General features: G+C 36.4%; 1 long non-coding RNA gene and 1 pseudogene across 1 annotated transcript; both read right to left on the minus strand.

The window, feature by feature from the left end:
- Positions 1-1,129: 1,129 nt before the first annotated feature.
- Positions 1,130-6,742, minus strand: LOC112196098 (annotated as a pseudogene).
- Positions 6,743-10,782: 4,040 nt separating this feature from the next.
- Positions 10,783-12,298, minus strand: LOC112196102. The gene is made up of 5 exons (XR_002934930.2): positions 12,189-12,298; positions 11,918-12,037; positions 11,698-11,817; positions 11,382-11,495; positions 10,783-11,255 (listed from the first exon to the last, which is right to left on the minus strand). It is a non-coding gene; the product is annotated as an uncharacterized LOC112196102 (long non-coding RNA).
- Positions 12,299-13,810: the final 1,512 nt, after the last annotated feature.

Here is a 13,810-nt window from a genome sequence, read left to right on the forward strand (position 1 = left end):
GCATACTTTTTTCATGTTATGCGCGTTACGTATTTTACTAATAATACAGTTTTATTAAATTATGATTGGGGTACTGACAAAACAAAAGGATTTCTCAACTAAATGACCTTTATTGTTTTTTTTTTTTTTTGGTCAATGAAATCATTCATTAAAAACCAAAGGGGAAGAACCCAATGGAAAGAGCCCAAACAAGGCCCAATTACAAGTAAACCTAACAAGGAAAATTACTACTCAACCCAAATCCACATAGGTAGGGCAAAAGAGTGTAACCCTAAAAATTAAGAAAAACATCATCTCCTACAATACAACAGCCGCCACCCAAGCCATCGTGCCGCCGCTGCCCGGAGTAAAAAGGTAGGGAAAAGTGGCATATCGAGGAGATAAAATCCGAATAACCGTTGCCAAAACAATCCCAAAATACAAATCCAATCGGAACCAAGGTAATGAGATGATAAATTGGAGCCAAACCCACACACTAACACTCTCTTCTCCACCAGAGAAACTCAAACCGGGAAGAAACCGACGCCACCAAAATGGGACAGAAGCCAATAGCAAAGAAAAAATCCAATGGTGAATGGGGGGTGAAACACCCATGCGTGAGCACTCATACACCTCTAGGTAAGTGTTTCTCACTTTTAAGAGGTAGCCATAAGAATCTTCAAGGAACAAGTCTTTGGTAGTTGGAGGGGAGTTTATGTGAGGAAATGGGTGAGGGGAATCATGGAGGTTTGTGGATTTGAAAATTTTCTAGGATGTTTGACAAAGAAGGAAGGAACAAAGTCCTCTAAATCTGAACATAAGTCAGGAAATCACCACAAAGGGGGTATAAAGCCACCACAGAGGATGTAAAGCCACCATAGAGGGTGTGAGAGAATCAACAGAGATGAAGTGAGTGCAAGACAGAGCCCCCCCCCCAAAAAAAAACTCTCAAGCCACTGATCAAGATCCAGAGGGATCACAATCTGGGGAAGAGAGAAGGGGGAGAGAGCTATAGTTCTAGATCTGGTTTCTTTCTCTAAGTTTAGAGAGAGAGGCTCTCGAATTAGAAAAGTACTAAACTTTCACGAGTGATCAATAACATACCCAAACATATTAAAACACACCGTCAGACCCCTTACAAATCAAATTCTGTCACGAATCCGTTAAATAAAGAAAATTGGTATTGCTGAGCGCAAGATTTACAAAACTGGGGGATCTAAAGTTGCATAAAGAGCCCATAGTGTGACTAGTTGTTTCCAACTTATGTCCTATATATATGGATAATTCATCTGAAAATCATTTTGAGGTCCTCAATTCTGGCCGATCGATCTTTCTCAACAGGGACAACTTCCACACTCATTTGCTGCTTTCTAGACTGAAGCTGTTGCATGCGTTCCTCCAATGTGTCCTGTCCAATTTTAATGTCATTAACATGTCCTAATCAATCCCTTAATACAAAACTTACTGGACTTAAGGAGATGAGATTACCAAAAATAGAATTCATTTTGCATTGATTAACCAAAGTTCCTTAATAAGCAAAAGCTACAAGAGTTGCAAGACTATTAGCTCACCTTGACAATAAATCTTCTAACAACAGTTCCATGTTTTCTACTGCGTATAATTCTCATTAGTATTTTCTCCTCAGCGGGTGGATTCCACCATGGATCCTATAGAAGGATGCACATAACAGATTCAATATCAGAAAAATCATAGTGAAGCATATATATGCAAATAATAGACATAAAGATAGTACGATTAGTACCATTAAAAAGATATTAGACGCTGCACTAAAATCGTAACCAGCTTCAGTTCTTAAACATATCAACAAGACCTGAAATGCAATTCAGGAAATTAACTAGCAAAAAGATTACTGCAAACTGCAACAACCAAGAATGAGAAAATGAAACTATTGCTGCTTACCTGTTTATCTTTGGTGCGGTAAAGGCTGAAGTCCTTCAAAACCCTATCCCTCTTATCCTCCGACAGATTGTCATCAATCCTCTGAAACACGATATTTCTTCTCTTCATAGAGATCTCCAAGAGATCCAAAAATGACGGCCCACTGACTGAAAATGATGCACTTTTCATCAGAACCTGACTGAAGAATTTGTTCCAAGATTTTCAAGAGCTTTGAAACCTTAGAAGACTCCTTCCAGTTTTCCTCAACTCCAACCTGGAAACAGTTTTCTAATGTGCAAGTTTTGAGCTCAGTTTTATCCATCCATTCCCAACATACCTGGCATTGATTAATGCCAAAACGACCAAGGGGGTGCCATCATTTTTGTCTCTCCCACCTCAAGAACAGACACTTCCTGCACATCTTATGTCCACATGGTGTAAGTACAGGATCATATGTGCAATCAAAGCATATGGGACACACAGTATTTTCAACCGATGGATACCCTCAACAACCTCTCCTACATGTGATTGGGTGGGGAGAATCTGATCTGAACTTGGAGAATCATGATGGGTTTCAAGGAATCTTCTAGCAGGCTTGTCCAAGTCTGCAGAGTTTTGTGAATCATGCGGACTGCATATTTCAATCCAAAGGTTCTTAGAAACAGAATCATATATTGAAAAGGAAAAACGCAGTAATATTCAATTATCTAGACACAACTGAAAAACCATTTCCACCTCGAAACAAAAAATGGGTGGTTGCAACACTGCCTTAAACGAAGCAATAGCCCAAGGGCATGTGCATAGTTGTGAAGAACCTTGCCTTGTGCCACAAACTGGTCAAACTGAACCTGTAAATTTTGCAAGAACCATGGATGAAAGATGGCCAGTACCGAGGAAGCAATGAAAATTACCAATTCATCAATTGCAGTTTTGTTAAAACACAACTTACTTTTGATCTCTTAAAAAGGGCATCATAGAACTCTTGTTCAGCTTCAGACTGATGACATTCAATAGTTTCAACGTCAGGAGGAAGTATGAATATGGGGCTGAAAATTATATGCACCAAGTTAAAAGTCAACACGAAGATTAATGTCACATACATGTTTGTGGAGAAAGAATTGTTCAAAAGAACCAAGTATGCTACCTTCCATCTTTCTCCTTTGCCTCCTTTGTTCTTCTTAACATCAATGGCCTCAAAATGTCCTTTATCAATCTCAATCCTCTTGGATCACCATTTTCATAAGGCGTCTGAATTAATTTCTTCCAGCTATATATAGGTAAAAGTACATTAGATATCTCATAAGTACAGGTTCCCTAATTGAAGTAACAGTTCCTATAGATACAATAGAAAGAAAAAATTAAAAACAACAACAACAATTTATAAATCATAAAGTTTAATAGTTCGTCATACCATGCCCAGTTGCTCCATGGCTCAACATGCAAGAAACATAAGAGGCTGTAGATGTCTTCCAAATCAATCTGCAGCAATTGATCACCGCTGGATGTTGTCAGTAATCTCACATTGAATGAATAGCCCCTCTCCTAATTCTAAGCAAGAAATTAAATTTCTCCAAGAAGTGACCAAGCAAATGATGAAATATACTGTTAAAACTCATATATGCTTCACTTATCCTCTGTCCTTGCATCTTTATCGAGTACAGGAACAAAAGGCAGACCTTAAGAGGGGTTCCTGTCAACCACCATCGGCAATGAGAGGACAACATAGAAGCAGCCTTAGCAGCTTCTTTTGCCCCTGACGATCCAAGAGTATCAGCATCATCGAGCACCACCCTATACCAGTCAACCTGGTGTAAGACACTGTTCTCGCGATACTGCATCATAAGTGAAGTCCAGTGCAACAAAGATATAAGTGTCCAACCAAAATAAATAGTGGTTTGGTGGTTCTTACCAAACTAAAGTTCTTAAGATTGGCTTAACCAGATGGTTGTAAATGATTCTTAGTTTCTTACCAAATAATAATCGTAAGTCAGAAAATCATAGTCAGTCAAGACCACATCTTGTTCTGAAATCACCACGGGGCTGATGGTTCTCCCCCAAACATGGACCAAAGTAGAAATACTTTTCGACTCTGAATGGGGGGTTTCAAGCGCATCCTGGAATTATTAAAAGAGTTGATAAGAACTTGCAAAGTAGAGGATATTATACCATATGTGAAATTACAACTCAAGCTATCAGTACATCAACATGACCTACAGATATGAAACAGTTCTTCAGCTTTTGCTGGCACAATAAAAAAAATAAAAGAAAAAAGAAAACCAAATTGTTGTCTAAATATAAAATAAATGATCAAAACAATACAAGAAAAGGACTCACCTTCCACTTGAGTACGCTAGGACAGACAACAAGAGTGCCTCCCTTTGGCTTTAATGTTGTCATTGTATCTTGATCTATCTTTCTCTTCTTTGTAATTTCAATACTATCAGAGTTTCCTCTCCTTGGTCTTGCAAGTATTAGAGCAATTGTCATCACAGTCTTCCCCAGTCCCATTGCATCTGCTAGAATCTGTACAGATACTTGAGAGATTAGAGAAAAAATGTGGATGATAATAACCCTCCCAACCCAAAAAGAACAATAAGGTAAGCTAACAATGCACGACAACAAACTAAAGGGAATCAGAAATAGAAGGGTGATAAAGAGATGCACTCCTCCTCTTGGCGTTTGTGTTGCAGTTGGTAAGTGTGTTGTTGCCTCCCCTGAGAACATGTTCACATAGATGAAAGAAGCCCTCCTGACAAGTAGTATGTTTAGAATGGTTAGACACTTGAGTCCATTTGATTTGATCATATGGGCTTGTGGTATGTGTTGCCACAGATTAGAAGAGAAATAGGAAAAAGCGTTATTTTAAACTGCATACTCATCACATATACGATAGGCCTTCCAGCAAGGATGAAGAGTTGGTGCTGACTTCTCGACATCAATCCCCTTCTCAAATTCTGACATCCAATGGAGAGCTTGTTTCTGGTATGGCCTCAGATTACAATAGAGAGTACTTGGGGTTTCCATCTCCTAAAGAAATGAGAGAGAGAGAGAGAGAGAGAGAGAGAGAGAGAGAGAGAGAGAGAACGAGAGACAGAGACAAGGTCAGACAACAGGATATTTATGACTTGCAAAACAATATTTGCATATCTGAATTCTCAGATGATAAGTAAAAGCATTGAAGTGCCTACCTTCAAGTTACAAGCATCTGCAGCACTAGCAATGTTATTCAGAGAAGACTCTGAAATGGCTTCTTCATCTCTGTTTTCTAATGTATACTGTTGGCTACCCCTTCTTTGTTTGACAGCTTCATCCAGATCACACTGTTTTGATCACATACATTTTTGTTTTAGTAACTCATGCAAGTCTATGTCATTCTCAGGTTGATATATTGTTATGGTAGTTTATGTGTTACTAAAAGAAAAGTTTTAGTAACTCATGCAAGTCTATGTCATTCTCAGGTTGATATATTGTTATGGTAGTTTATGAGTATGCAGATTCAAACATGCACACAGCTATAAAACAGAGAAACACACAAGGTCAAACTCAGTCATGTTTGAATTTGACATGTAGTTTACAAACATATAATCAAGCCTAGTCAAACTACTCATTTGGTAGAAGAATTTATACTGGTAATTAAAACACAAGAAAAAGATGTGTGCGATGAAGTTATAATTCGGCTTGGCAACCATCTGAGAGAATCAGCAGAAACTATCCTTTTTTAGCAACTTAGACAAATGCAATTGAACAATACAGGTATAGCAACACAAAGTAGAAGCAAAAGCACAATATTAATACAACAAAGGCCAACCATAAGTAGAGTTTGTCGGCCAGTTTTATATATTATCTAGAGTGCTGATATCAACACAACAGAATTAGATAATACCTTCTGATATGGTTGGAGTTTCAGTAATTTGAACAAGGTGAGAAAAGGATACGAATCCTCTCGCTTACATGAAGACACCTCAACAGCAGCGGAAATTGAATGATGAACATAAAAACTGAAATAAATCACAATTGGGTTTCAGTTAGTACCAAACACAGTTGATCTGTCCAAGAAATGCATGACCACAAATGGGTTGAAAGTTGAAACTATACCTCAAAGACAATATGACCTCTTGCATCATAGATAGGAATTTCGGCGCACCATTAAACCGCCCAAGAACTTTAACCTTAACCGAATTCACAAGAGGAACAACACATTTTGCCCATTCCATTGGAAACTGACCAATCTACAAAATCCAACCATTGCACACACCACATCATTCTTTGACATCCTAACTTAAACTAAATCGAAAAAATGTAACTTTGTTTGACTCAACAGCTCAAAAAGAAACTTAGGCAAACAGAAAACACAGATATACCTCTCCTGATCTTTTCGTCTAGAAAGGAACAATCCATTGGGTTTTGTAGCTGGAATTTGAGGAAGGAAAAGAGAGATGAACAATCTCATTGTCCAACAATTTCATGCCTTTACTAGTCGAAACCGCAGTAACCAATGTGCTTCCCACCAAGAACCAATCCGGCTCAATCTTGAAATCGCCATCCTCCAAATTTTGAGGTCTCACCTGTTGCACCGACACCACTTCACAATCAGGAACTTCCTCCTTTACCCTCTTGGCCTTCGGCTCCGGAATCAATGTCCTTCGACTTTCCGCAACTTCATCAAATTCCTCAATGCACTGTTGCTTGATAAGAGTCGAAATGCGAGCCCTGGAGCTCGTGTTTGTCCGCTTAACCGTCACGGCCGTCGGAATTTCATGATCGGAATTGATGGCCTCACCGATAACTGACGGGACCTTGTACCGATCAGCCACGTGTTCTGTATCCATGTGGGTTTTGGAAATACAGCGGAGATTTTTGGAGATTTGGGGAAGCGGGCAAAAACATAAGAAGGAAATCTGGCGCGCTTTTGCTTTTATATTAAACTAGAAAAAGGTGCCCGCGCGCTACTGCAGGTTTTATTGTCAATCGATCCAATTATAATAATGCATTCTTGTTAGGTTATTTTTGATAAAAATAAAAAATAAAAATAAAGACTAAAATGTGTAATATAGTTGTGAAAATATTGATCTACATTACAATTTTGATATACTCTTATATTTTAATAACAATTGGAATTGTTTGAAATGAAGAAGTTTTGAACATGAAGAAATATATAATTAAGGAAGTAACCCAAGGATAGGATCCTTAATCTTACACAATCAAATAACCCTGCATGGCACTCTCTTAACATTACAAAAGATCTAATACAAATTCATAGACATCTCTAGTATGACCTGTACCTCCAATATGCTCTTGATCCTCTCCTACCGCCCATTCCATAACCCCACTGCAGATTAAGATTACACAATGTAATATGTTAATAACTGATCTGAATTACAAATAAAAAATTCCATCCTTTAGCTTAAAGAGATTAACCAAAAACAAACCATAATGCTAAACTTAGCAATGAAAAAATCACATACAGCAGACACGAACCTACTCTTTTCGTGAAACTTTTTGTGGTCACTATCTCTCACAAACATGATAGAGCATTAATATTATAAACTACACTGCAATCAACCACTCTGTGGAAACCCTTATTCGATAAATTATCTTATATTCATGAAGAAAGATCTTCCAAACTTATGAAAGCCATCAGGTGAAGTGGTGAACATACTATAGAATTCATATATTCAAAATCCAGACTTCCATACATCCTGCCATATGGGTGCATAGCACCACCATACTACATTTAATTCTCCACCAAAAAAAATAATAATAATAAACAAATAATTTTTTTTGTGACAGAACAGCTTCTTTCCAGTTTTGGCCAATGTTCCTTTCCGCAGAAAGCAAAATATGCAATGGTAAATTACATTTGATCAATGATCATACATATATCTCTAAGAATTAACAACAGAATTGGGTCCACAACCAAGCTATTATGTGTGTGTACTATGTGCACAAAAAAATGCAATTTGAAACAGATACAGATAAACAATAAAAAAATAATGTCCAAACACTCAAAAGCTACTTTTGTAGTTTTTCAGATTACCATAACACTCTTAAACATATAATGAGGATATAATGACCGCATATATAAGTATCACAATGGAGTTTCAATAAAGGGCAACAGCTTTGAAAAGCATATGATCATCCACGTTATGGATCAAATTCCATAAGAGAAAAGAATTCTATCAAAAACATTAGGCATACAAAATATCCATACTCAACTGCTATAAGCACCCTACCCATCGCTGTTACCACATTCAGTTCTCAACTGGTAGTGTTAAAATCCCAAGCCCCCTACCCCCAAATATATTAAACTTATATGTGCTCTCCCTTAAGAAGGACATACGTACTGCTATATTCAAACAACAAAGAAAACAATATGCTACTTGTTTCGCGATGATCATGAACTAATAACCACATCAAACATACAAAAATATTTGATCCATTTAATCAAATCTCATCAAAATTGATAAAAATTGATTCTTCAAAGTTAGCCAAACAGTAGATAAAGCATAAGCTAAATTAGTCCCAGATACAAAAACAAACCATTTAAATTTGTAATAAGTCCAATTTCTCTATTGGTTATGAATTAAGATTAACTGTCAAATAGATTCAAAGACAGCAAATTGATTTCTAAATCAGTAATAAAACATGGATATGTTGGACCTCCAAATGTTGAATAATCACCAAATTCATACACTGCAGGTCTTTCTCTATTTCAATTCTTCTACATTGCCAAAGATTAGCAGAACTCAGAAAATCAAATCAAGAATGAGTATCAGTATACACTTCTTAAGCACATGGTCGCGGTTGTGAAGATCTATACATTGCAGCACAGAATTTAGACAAACAAACACAGATGGAGTCATCAAGTTACAGATTCATTTGTAGTCAATGTATTTTCAAAGAAATGGAAACTGAACAAAACAAAGGTGCAGTAAGCTTCAAAAGCTTCTATGAATTGGATTAGTAAGTGCTTATGATTCTTTTCTGAATAGATACAAAATCCCATACAGATAACTCTAGAAAATCCAGACTTAATTTAATTAAAATACTTCAAAGGTAAAGATTGATTTGTGAGATCGTCAAACCCATAGAGCAATAACCCTGTTTCATATACCATCTTTAAGCATAAGAAGAGTTCCTCAACATCATATAATCTCACACCAGCAGACCAACTCATTTCAGTTTTCTACTCTACTGTGGCCATGGCTTTAAAATTGTACTAAAAAGTTGAAAACTTACAACTTCAAAGAAATTAATCCTCTAGAGTTCTAAGAAAAAGAAACCTTATCAAAAAATTTCTAAAGATTTAAACTTGAGCATGATTTCTCTAACAATTCTCATGTTAAATTCAACAAAAGTCTAGACAGCAAGAACACTTACCAAATGAGGTCTTCTTTGCCGAATCTATTCCTGCACAAAAAAATAACATGCATCAAGTAAAAACCCAGAACCCGCCCACCTAATTACCCTAATCAAAAGCAACTGGAGAAAAGGAACAAAAGCAAAGCATCGATGATTTGACCACAATTACCTTGATCAAAATCCAAATTCGCAAATCGCAAGCAGCAAAGCTCATTCTGATGCCAAAAAAAAAAAAATCAAAAAATTATAAAAACCCCAAAAAAGAAATTGGTGAGAAAGAGCTTGCAATAATACCTGGGTTGCACCATCAAAAACTCCTCCAAACGACGACTCTATCTCTCGATCATGGAGGAAAACATTGATGTAACAATCGGTTGTAGCTGGGTTGCACCGATACGTACCCTCTCTCTCTCTTTTTCTCTCGACTGCTTTCTTTCTGCTTCTCATTGTCGGTCAGGGAATAAGATCAGAGAGAATGAGAAATTGTGGAGGGACAATCCACTGAACAAGCCAAAACAAACCCGGAGATGAGTTCGCTTGTTCAGAACTAATAGTATAGGGCCACAATGAGTGAATTCCTAAAGAAATTGTATTGGGTACCTGAAATTAGAGGAGATTATGAGCAGAAAGAAAGAAAGCAAATCCAAATTCACATATGAAAAGCAATGAACCTAACTCTCTCAATGTCGTTTATATGGCTGTAGAAAACACGGAGGAATCAGTAGTGGCACGATTAGGATCAACGATTTGGGTATTTGGGTGTAACAGTAGAGGTCGGTGTAAACAGATGCTTCCCTAACAAAGAGATACAGTAGAAGGTTGAGGTCGGTGTAAGTAGAGGCTTCCCGAACAACTGAAAACATATATTTGTAGGACGATGGCAACACCGTAAGTTGAGGGAAAACAGAGGACAAAAGCGTCATTTCTCACCCCCCCCCCTCCCCCCTATGAACAGTAAAATAAATAGTGCATGACCTTTAGTATATGCTAGTAACATTTGCCCGCGCTTTGCTGCGGGAATTACTATTATATGTTACTGGGATAAAATTACATAGCAGAATGTTTCTATTGTACACCTTCATTTAATCATCCTTTAAACATGTTACACGAATTTCTCAGTGGAATCAATAACTTCAAATCAAACTTGGTATGTATTGTCTAATAAAGCAATAGATGAAAGACAATAATGAGAACCGTTTGATGATGGATGTTGGCTTGAAAATTAGCAGTTTGCCTTGTTGTTATACAAAGACATGAGCGCTACTCACTACCTCTACACGAAGTAGAATGGTCTGCTTAGAGATAACCAAGGCATTTGTTGACTGTGCCAAAGACAGTAGAAACCATGGTCATCAAATGCTGAGTAGTCAACAAACTTGTAAAATAGTGTCAACATTAATAAAAAAACACATGCTACTGAATCAATTCAGTGCTAATATTTACAGTTGGATCAAATTTTCAGTCGCTAAAGTTAGATAAAGAAAAAAAGAAATAGTAAGGAGAAACAAAGAAAAGAAAAACTTGTCTTTGAAAATGATTGAATGTTAGAAAGGAAATTCATTTGATGTGAGAAAGAAGATCACAAATTCAACTAAAACATAGATTTAGTTACTTGACTAACCTAGAGAGCAACCTCTGTAAGTAGAGATCCTCAAATAATCTCAGACTTGAAGCTGTTCTATTGTGCTGCACTGAATCAGTAATCGAAGAGAGAAGAGTGAACCCCATCAGTGTAATGTGGGCTTTCCTTCGTCATTTCTTTTTTCAAAACGCATAATATTCTGATGCAGAATCAATAATCTTATGGGTTGGAGAAACTACAGTAGTATCTTGCTTATTTGTCTTTAATACATAAGTTTGAATTGGGAGAAGCATTTCCATGCCAAGGCTTAAAACTAAAACAGAGTTCCATGTCTTGGCAACTCATACCTTCTAAGTAACACAGTCCGATGTCCATATACAAATGCTTTGCAAGGTCCTTTTCAATATCATCTCATATTCCCTTTATGTTTTTCCTATATCATGCACAAAAAATCTAGCAAAACTTAGATAGCAATAACATAACTCACCAAAGTTAGTGAGCAAACTTAGCTATTGTATGCAACTTACCACAAAACACAAATATAGTTGCAGAAACTGACCACTCTGGCTTGTTTTAGGCTTCCAAATAACCTCAATGCAAGCTTTTTCAGGATTTTCATTCTTCTTTGTCCCTGCTTTGGGTCGATAAACTGCGGCAAGAAATTTGGTACCCCCTATAAAAATCAAAGACCCAATTAGAAAACAAACTCAAATTTAGAGCACAAAGCCCAGAAAGAAAGAGAAAATACTGAACAGAGAGAGAGAAAGAGAGAGGGACAATTTCTGGTGTAAGTTTGCAATGTTATCAAAAGTATAATAACAGATACCAATAGCTGCAGTGATTAATCATTTTATCAATCAAGGGAGAAACCTTACATAAATTTTATTGATTTCATATTTGGTGGCAAACTGTAACAGAACATATATCTGGAATATTAACTTTCATAGTTGTATCTCTTGATCTTCTGCTTGCTTTTCGTCACCTTTGGTGACCTGCTGAAGGGATTTAGATAGGGTTTAGGCGTGCACGTAATTTTTCTCTTCTTATGACACAGTCTAAGTAAGTGAAGAATTATGAATCAATATAAAAAATTACATGTTGAAGTCCTTCATTGTTCAAAATAAATTGTGGTCATAGCCAATCACTATGACATGCAATTGGTTTCCGTACTGGTGGTACAATAAGATATCCGACTTTGGGATATGGCAGAGGAAGCTGTAGAAAAGGTAATAACAAAAAAATAGTTGAGAAATAAAACATATAACAAAAAATATCGAAATCAGCTAACAAAAAATCAAAATTCAAAATGAATTAGGGACAAAAAAAAGGAAAAAGGATGAAAATAGAGAAATTAGTATGTCTTTACCTTAGTAGCATCTTCACTAAAAATCAGAACTTAAAACCTGCATATACGGCAGAGAACCCCAAAAGCATTGTCAAAGTCATAGTCCTCAGTTGATAATCTAATGAAGAACTTATTATAAAGAGAAAGACAAAGAAAAGTTCAACTTAAAAATGAATTAAAGTTATAACCTGTGGCACTGTATTTCCACTATTTAATACAAACAATGCTTTGTTAACTATATGCTATATAACAAATATTGTGGTCTTCCTTTGTTCTCTTGATTTCACAGTGCGAAAAAGCTTTGGCTTCTGTAGATATTCAAAAGCTACAACAGATACTTTAATTAACAAAACAAAGAAAGAAAAAAGCTTTTTGTTTTGATAAATTGGAAAATTTTGGTAATCAATCATTTTGAAGATAGCTTAACTTAATTCTTTCCAATCAATCTCAAAAACCAAAATATCAGTATCTACATTTCGATACATATTTTCTATACTTAAGGTTCAAATTTCAGAAGGAAAGAGTTTTGGATGTATTTGAGTATCAGTAATAGTACATAGGGCAGTATTACATATTTGAGTATAAATAGACAGAGGCTCACTCTCAAATTGAAACCCTGGAACTTTGACTGCAGCTGCTGTCTTTGCCTTATACATGCACAAAAGGGTTCATCAAAATTAAAATCCTTTAGGAGTTGACAAAGCACAAAGAAAAAGTGAATGTGGTGCTAGTGTCGCAGATTGAAGGAAACTTAATTATTAACATGTGCTTGGTATTAAAGTGTGGCCAACAAAAAATAATAATAATAAAGTTAAAAGCTGTGAAGAGGTGGCGACATAGAAAGATCAAAGAAAAAGTGTTGACGGTGGCTGAGAACCCAATTGACCTCGTACTCAAATGATGAGCTGAAAACCCATGCTCATTAAATCGCACACAAAACCCTTAATCGAATAAAATCCCAAAAGCCCATACCGAACAAAATTGACCGAAAAATTTACATAAAGAAGTTACCTTTTATCAATTGAATCAGTTATCTATGAATCAATTCAAAACAAAACCAATCGCATGAAAAAATCAGAGCAATTGAAGCATGAACAAATCAAACCTACCGACGGAAAAAAAACAATCCACTGAATAAGCCGATGAACAATCCAAAACAAAACCCAGACATGAATTCGCTTGTTCAAAACTGATAATATAGGACCACAAAGAGTGAATTCCTAAACAAATTGTATTGGGTACCTGAGATTAGAGGAGATAATGAGCAGAAACAAAGAAAGCAATTCCAAATCCACATATCAAAAAGCAACAAACCGAACTCTCTCAATCTCGCTTATACAGCTGTAGAAGACGGTGGCACAATTGGTAGGGCTGGGATTTAGAACCGTAAAACCGACAAAACCGCACCGAACCGGACCGAAAAACTCAGTTCGGTTCGGTTCTCCAATATATTTACTTAAGTTTTTTTCGGTTTGGTTCTGGAAGAAGCAAGTTCGGTTCGGTTCCGGTTCTTTTTTTTTTTTTGGTTGGGAACCGAAGGACATATGTCCTTGTATCATTGGAGGTTTGACCAAGCTTATTTCCCTAAAATAAACTCTGCTATAGGAGATCTCAACCCTATTTTATATACAAAAATGCAAACT

The sequence above is a fragment of the Rosa chinensis genome, chromosome 4 (assembly GCF_002994745.2).
Source record: "Rosa chinensis cultivar Old Blush chromosome 4, RchiOBHm-V2, whole genome shotgun sequence".
NCBI classification, from domain to species: Eukaryota; Viridiplantae; Streptophyta; class Magnoliopsida; order Rosales; family Rosaceae; genus Rosa; species Rosa chinensis.